Raw genomic sequence first — 8,130 nt, 5'->3', positions numbered from 1 at the left:
CAGGATATTCCAGGCCAAGGAGACCAAGGGATGCTAGAGGAATCTGCTGCAAAGCCACGAGCCATGGCTGGGAGCTCTATCTGGGAAGACATAAAATAGGGCAGAAAGGAGTTTGAGCTGTGGGGAGGAGAGGAAATCCTTTTGACCCAAGAGACCAAGCCTCCTATTTAGTAATATCCTATAGTGAGTGTGTGATATGGAGACTGCTGGGTTTTTCCTGTGTGATTTGTGTGGATGTTTGAGATCCATGTTGAGTTTCCTCTGGAAGCCCAGGTTTTCTACATTTAAAAAGCAGCTTGAATTCTAAATGACCTATGTTGAATGTGTATTTAATGAGGTAAATTGGAGGAAGAGAAAGTCACACAGAATCAAGGAACACAAGTTCCACATTCTCAGCCAGTGACTTTCAGCTCTTAACTGTAGTTGTCTCTTGCCAAGACTGCAACTAATTGAGAAGAGAATGAAATTCTGCAGCAATCTTCAATCCTAATGAATGTTGCAATAATTTAATATGAAAGAATTTAAATCTTAATTGTTTCCTTCTGTGTGGTACTGGGGTAGAAGCTGTGGTAGCAAAGCAAGGAATTCACCCACTGTGCACTCACAGCAAATGAGGAGAATATACCTTTGCATAAAACAACATAGTTTTGTGGATAGTTTCCTTCAAATTCTTTTAGGCATAATTGTGGTACTTATTTCTGCTAATTTAATATTGCATCCTTATTTTCCTTCAAATCTGCATCATTTTATGGATATGTGAGAAAATGTGGAGCTATTTTACAGCTATCAGTAGGTGTCCTTAAGGACAATGCCACAGCAATTTAATGAGGTGCAGAGGAACCTGCAAGCACTGATGAACAGTGTGCAGGAAGATTCTTTCTGCAGTTCTGCTCTGGCCCTGCATCCTCACTCCTCCCTCAGAGTCATCCTTTTACTATAACACCTCTAAAACTTGTTAGAGGTGGTAAAAATGTTCTTTGTTAAGTGAATCCTCAAGTTAAGCCACTCTTCAAATTGCTTATGTAGTGTGAATTTGCTGGACAGGCAAGTCGTGACTGTGAGACCTGGTGCTAAATATAGAGGGAGTGCTGGGGAGGGAACTCGGTGCTTTTCTGGGGATTCTACGGACAGTGCACACCATGGAATGGGCACAGCCTGTCCTGCGCTCCCAGGAGCTGCTCAGCCTGCAGTAATTTTTGGTGATAATGACATAAATAAATGATTCTGTCAGGGACAAGACAGTCATCCAGGATGGGCCTGCATTGTCAAGTAGATGAACTTGCCTATTTTATTCTTTCCACACCTTTGTCTGAAGGAACTGCTTTTTGAATCTATTGGCACTAATGTGTTTTCCTTCATGGACACGCAGGGGAGTGTAACTATATCTGATTTGGATTTTTTTTTCCTTGTGTATTGCCTCAAGGCTCCTTGTAGCTGCTCCCCATGTCTGCTAGGCAGATGCTGCTTCACTGACGAACTGCTGCAGCTTGGAGTCTATTCATTCCTTTTTATGTGTGGAAACTCCTATCGTGACACTCCCATCTTGGCAACTCCCCCCACCCCCAAAAAAACCCTAGGTGGAAAATACATTAATTAAAGGCCTTCATTTTATATTGTTGTAGAAAATATTAGTTTACATTATATATATAAAAGAGAGAGAAGAGAAGGTGACTTATTTTTCTTTCTCTGCTGCCAACCTGTTCCTGATTTACCATCATTTACCTAGATAGTCTTCATTCCATTTGGTTATCTAACACATCAAATCTTTAAAACAATCTGAATTTTCCTTCATTGAAGGGCTTTGTTCATATTACCCAAATCAGCTGTGGCTCCTAACAGCATGGAGATCTGAATGGAGAGGAAAGATACAATCCACAGGTAACCCCTTCATGCTGCTCCCAATGCTTATTTGGTTCCCAGGGATTTGGAGTAAAAGACTTACAGGACCAGGGTCTGGTACAGATGATTGAGGGGCTACATCAGGATGTGAGGACAATGCAGCCCTTTTATGTGCAAAAAACTAAGGTGCACTTCTATAGTGTTTAGCAGAAAACTTTTATTATCTGTCCCATTAGCCCTGAGGGTGGCTGGGAACATGACTTGGTCCTTAAACAGACATAAATAGGATTACATAGACACAAGTCACAATCCATATAAGAACTAATCATCAAAAAGCACTGGCATTTAAATCCCCCCCAGCTTGCAAAAGGCTTTATCTTCTAAAACAAAAGGAAATTCAAATTAAAAGCAGCGGTGTTTGGACCAGTGAAACAATAATGTGAGGAGACAAGGAGGTTCAAGGAAAACACAGAGAAACAAGGTAGAGACAAATTTGATACTGAGAAAAATTGCATTAGCAAAAAGTAATTATAGGAAAGGCTGACTGAGTAACAGTGATATTACCTTGGTCTGGTTCTGGCTGTGCATGCAGGGAAGATGTTGATAGCAAAGGAGGCAGAGCTGTTTCAGCTCCTAATTCTAACAAGTAGTTTTGGATGGTTGTGTAGGCTTGAAGGTGTTGTGGTGTCCAGAATGCGAGGATGAATAACATGAAGCTTTATCCAAATTTATAAGCTTGGTAGATGGCTTTATCCAAGGTAATTTATAAGCAAATATATTAATTTCTCTTGAGTAAATGAAATTAATGCTTAGCAACTAATCGAGGATTTTGGAAGACATTGCAATGTAGAACTGAGACATGAACCTTGCTGACCATGTTCAAATTTTCAGTTTTTCTGTTGTTTTGGTTTTATGCTGGTTTGGTTTGGTTTTGTGTGATTTTTTGGTAAATGCTAAGTCAGTATGCTTGTTTTGGCTAGGGTAAAGCTACTTTTGTTCACAGCAGCTAGCATGGGCTATGCTTTAGATGCATAGAGTAATACAGAGCTGCAGTTACTTAAGAATTAATTGTAACTGTTAGGTTCTTTAGCATCAGAACAGCTAGGAAATACATTCAATAAAATCAGAGTTGTGATGATTTGGGCACTTGTTTCAAGAGATCAAAATAGGAGCCCATATTCTATGTATGGCTCTGCTCTTATTTGCAATAAACAGAAGAGCTCTCATATGTAAAAGCCCCCAGGTGGATTTCTTGTGTTGTGTCCTGCAGAACTCTAGGTTTAAATAGATCTAGAAGCAAGTAAAAAATACATCTAGATGTATGTTTAATTTGATGCTTCCAGCAGCCTGGATGGTGGCATCTTCAGGTTCAGGTGGATAATGATGACAGTAAGAGATGCAAAGTTGTTTCCCAAGAGAGAAACCTGGGGATTACAAACTATGTGGAATATTTTGGGATCCCCTATAAAGCAGCAAGGAAAGGCTCACAGTTTAGAAGCTTGTCTATGGATTAACAATTCATTTCCATGACATGGAAAATATTTACGGTGTAGTTTTCCCATTAATGGTTGTCTAAATTGTCTAATCTACTTTTCACAGTATGGGAAATTGGAAGGAAATAAAATTCAAAATGAGTGCAAGGTACAGTCAGGAGATAGTGAGGTCTCAGTATGCTGGTTTTGGCCAGGGTAGAGCTATTTCTATTCCTAGCAGCTAGCATGGGCTGTGCTTTGAATTTGTGCTGGAGAAGGCACATCTTGAAGCATCAGTGGCTGTGCAGGAGGCCATGCTGGAGCAGGTCCAACCTAAGGGATTGCAGTTTGTCCATAAGTGCAAGCTGGAGCAGGAAGGAAGGGAGCAATGTGAAACCATAAAACCTCACTCAAAGGGATCAGGAGTGGAGATGGTAGGGAAATACCTTTCAGTGGTTGTAATCCATGACTGGAGTTGTATGTTATGGGAGCTGCTGCAGCAGGAGACACCAGAAGCAGTGGAGGACAATCCTTACAACTGCAGCAGACACCTGGCCTGAGCTGCCTTTGGTGTCTGATAACTGCCCACAACACAGCACCTCTCATGTCCTGAGTGAGCACCATACCAGATGGAGCACAAAATCATGGGCTGAGTGAACCTACTGGGCGTTTTGGGGATGCTTGTGGTCTTGCATGGGCATTTTACAGACATTTCACATGGGTGGTCCATAGGGAATGTTATCTGTGAAATATATCAAACAGTGAGAATGAGGATGGAGGGTGATGGTGATGTGTAGGACCTGAGCATGATGTAAATGGCATGGGATAAGAAGTGGAGATTGTGCTGGTTTGGGCTGGGGTGGAGTTAATTTTCTTTATAGTAGCTAGTATGGGGCTGTGCTTTGGATTTGTGCTGGAAACAGTGTTGACAACAGAGGGATAATTTTATTTTCACTGGACAGTGCTAACACAGAGTCCAAGCTTCTCAACACCTCAGTGAGGAGACTGGGGCTGTGCAGGGAGCTAGGAAGGGACATAGCCAGGACAGCTGACCTCAGCTGACCAAAAGTGTGTTCCAGACCACAGGGTGTCATGCTCAGCATGTAAAACTGGGGGAAGAAGGAGGAAGCGGGGGAGACATTTGGAATGATGGCATTTGTCTTCTCCAGTCGCTGTTAGATATGATGTAGCCCTTCTTTCCTGCCTGCCCATGGGAAGTGATGAATGAATCCCTTGTTTTGCCTTGCTCGTGTGGGAGACTTTTGCCTTACCTATTCAACTGTTTTTATTTCAACCCACGAGTTTTCTCACTTTACTCTTCCAATTCTCTCCCCCATCGCACTGAGGGGAAGTGTGTGAGTGGCTGTGTGGTGCTTAGTTGCAGGCTGGGGTTAAAGCATACATAAGCTTTTTTAGCATAAAAAGCTTTGTTTTACATGCAGTAAAACAAAGGTATTATCCCAAATGGATTCCAGTTAATTTGCTTTTCTTGAAAATGATTGTAGCTACGTTGAAGAAAAATAATCCCCCCTTGTCTGTGTTTGTGCATCTGGTATTTAAATAACAATGCCAAAGGAATTTATTTGTTATGCTGCCCAAAATGTCTAAGATGAGTACATTTCTGCTTCAGAGCAAATGTTAATTATGTTTCAGGTTTTCCTGTGACAAAGATATAAAAAGTTTGATTTAGCCTTTTAAAAACCTCAGTGTTTGATGCCAGAAAATGCTTGTTAATTAACCTTCAGATTTCTGTGCTACATATGAGAATCCTTGGCTTATAAAATGATTCCATCATGTAAGAGCCTTAACTGCAGCGAACAACAAATTCAGAGGCTTGTTATGTCAGAAAGGAGGAGGAGGAACTTCTGTTTAGGTCTTGCCTTCAGAGGGAAAGGAAACACTGATAGTATCCCTGTAACCTTGCACTGATGAGCAGGCACCACATTGCTTTGGAAAGATTCATATTTGAGATCTGATGACTAAGTGGTGGTGGGCACAGCTGCTTTTAGAATCAGAGATAAAGGAAAGAAGGAAAACAAATCCAGAATTGCTATGAGAAAATCCTGCTGACATGCAATGCTGTCAGAGCATTTATAAAGAACAGAAACCCTATTCAGTGTCATTCAGGTACGTGCTATATTGAATGAAATATTTATTATTGTAAATGTTGCCAAAGGTCTGCAATTGATAGTCTCTGGATTTATGAACAATAGCCTCTGTGAGAGAAATGAGATTATTAAATTTGGTTCCAGTGTAAATTTGTTCTTAAAGTCTATCAGTTTATGCAGATTAAATGATCTTCCAATAGGTTTGGGATTTTTAAATATCTGTGGATACAGAGAAAATGATGGAAGTTTGCTGTATTTTAGGTCTTTGGCTTAAGAATCTTATTAGAATATGATTGCTGCACTGAGAGCAGAAGGAGTATTTTGGAACATACATGGTGTTTTAAGGTTTTTGGGAAATTCCACAGATAAATATGCTAATAAAAGGTAAATTCCTCTTCCAAGCATCATAGCAATTGGTATAACCTGATTCAAACCAAATTGGGGTTACTGGAGCTGTCTTGACTTGACTTTTGAAATCCCAAGTCTGTCACTGATAAATGTCTCAGGTTTTGTTGTGACAGTTGTGAAGTAGTTTTCCCATTGAAGTTGGTGATACAGATTTACACTCTTTTATTAAGATCTTCAGCTTTAAAAAGGATCTTCCTATTTAGACAATGAGATCCAAGGCTGTTTTTTTTGAGTTTGCTTTTGGCATTGCTAAAAGGTTTATTTAACAATAACTAAAGATTGGGCAGCACATGTGTAAATCTTCATCAAACCCATCAGAACCTTTGCCTGATTGCTTGTAAAAGACTTTTGGCTAGCAATGGCAAGAATGATCTGATCTTTAATCTTGGATGCTTTATGACCAAGGTTTTATTAGAGAAAATAAATTACAGCCTGGAGAGAGGATGGGATAAACAGCAAATTGTACAGTTTATACCTTGGAGTGTTGGTAAATGTGCTATTTCTTTCTGGGAAAGGGTTCAGCCTTGTCATACAGAGAATGATGCACAATTACAATTTGTGTGTAGAGAAAGTTTTGATATGATTATGGGTGGCATGAGAAACTGCTTTTGAACATAAAGTCATTTACCATTTGCATCTGATGTGCTCGGTGTTACCAGCAATGTGTTTCCTCATCCATATCCTTGAAATTCCTTGCTCATCTGTTGTCCCCACAAGAGGGGGGAGTTCTAAGACTGGTGCTTTTACTGAAGCAACAAATACATGTTGTATTTCTGATTTAAAGCTTGAAAACTTTTATTTGTTATTTGAGAACTTTATTTAAATTCTTTTTTCTGTTTGTGAACAAAGTTCAAGCACTTCTCTGTGGCTGTCCTCCTTTTTGCTTTCCTTTCTGAACTTCCCTGAACCTTTTAAAATAAGCTGTATCTTGCATTTTGCAGACACAGTGGCTGTAACACAGCATTAGTGGAAGACAGCTGTAGTGTCTTCCCTGGTAACTCTGTGTGCAAGTGAGCAGCTCAGCTTCCCCAGGCTTTCAAAGGAGAAATAACAATAAAAATTTTGGACCTGAAGGGATGGAGCAAATCTGATGCTTCTTTGCAGTTTATCTCATCAGTGATGTAAATGAGAACCAGTAAATGGAGCTCCAAGTATTGCTGGAGAAAGTGGAAACACACAAACTATTTTATATCCTTGAGAATTTTTTGGCTGATAACCTGAAAAACTTTAAAAATCACAGGAAGAAAATGCTTGTAGTTTTAGAGGTGTTCTTAAAATGTTGAAACTGCAGAATTGTCTTCAGGAAGTCAGCTAATGTGTCTATAATGATGTTCTGATTAAGAATGGATTAAAACATATTAATTAAAACAACTATAAATCCAGTTAGTATATGATATCTTTAAATACTCTTAGTTTTGGATCTGGTTCTTGAATATTGGCTTAAAGGTAAAAGCAGCAAAGACCTTACAGTGAGAAGGGATGGTGATCCAGGGGGCTGACCAGGTTTTATATCCACTATTTTACTGTGCTCCTCTTCAGCTATCTGCAACATGCTTTTGCTAGCAGCAAGAAATATTCACATAAAAGAGTTTGCTGGTCCATTCCTTGAGAGACAGGACATAAGCTCAGCAGGCAGAAATTCCAGAATAATTTCTCAGATTTCATTTTAATAAGACTAGGAGAGCATCATAATTTAGTCTTAATTAGTATGTTAGACAAATGTCCATCTGTGAGAATGATCAGCAAAATTCCAACAGACTTAGCTGAGACAGGATTTAACTCACAACAAAAGGCAGGTTTTCATGTCTGGGTTAATGATGAGACAAATCTAGAGCAGCTTGCTTTGTTCAAGGTACTAAAACATATGCACAAACTTTTGTTACCTGTGGATGTTGCTAAACAAATCAGACCTGGGATTTATAAGAGTGTTTCACAGCATGAAGGGCAGGAATAAGCAATGCCTTGGTTTCTGTGCTCTTTCAGTGATTTAGTGATGATGGAGAAAAAGTAAAGGCATGATGACTTATTTATGAGATGCTTTAAAGTCTTTTAAGTCTAATCAAAAAATGCATTGAAAAAAACTTTATTTTAAAAAGTTAGAATAAAATTGCAGAGACAAAGATATTTAGTCTTGAATTTGCTGTTAATGAGAAAATGCACAATAAAATTAATACAATTGGAATAGTCTTTTATAGAAATTCCAGTAAGAAGATCAATTTACTATAGCTAAAACCAGATAAGCAGCCAAAGGAGTTCTGCATTTTCTACATATTCAGACATAGATTTAATTTCTATGCCATTGT

This window comes from Fringilla coelebs (assembly GCF_963513975.1).
Source record: "Fringilla coelebs genome assembly, chromosome: 6".
Classification (NCBI taxonomy): domain Eukaryota; kingdom Metazoa; phylum Chordata; class Aves; order Passeriformes; family Fringillidae; genus Fringilla; species Fringilla coelebs.
This window is presented reverse-complemented; position numbering follows the sequence as displayed.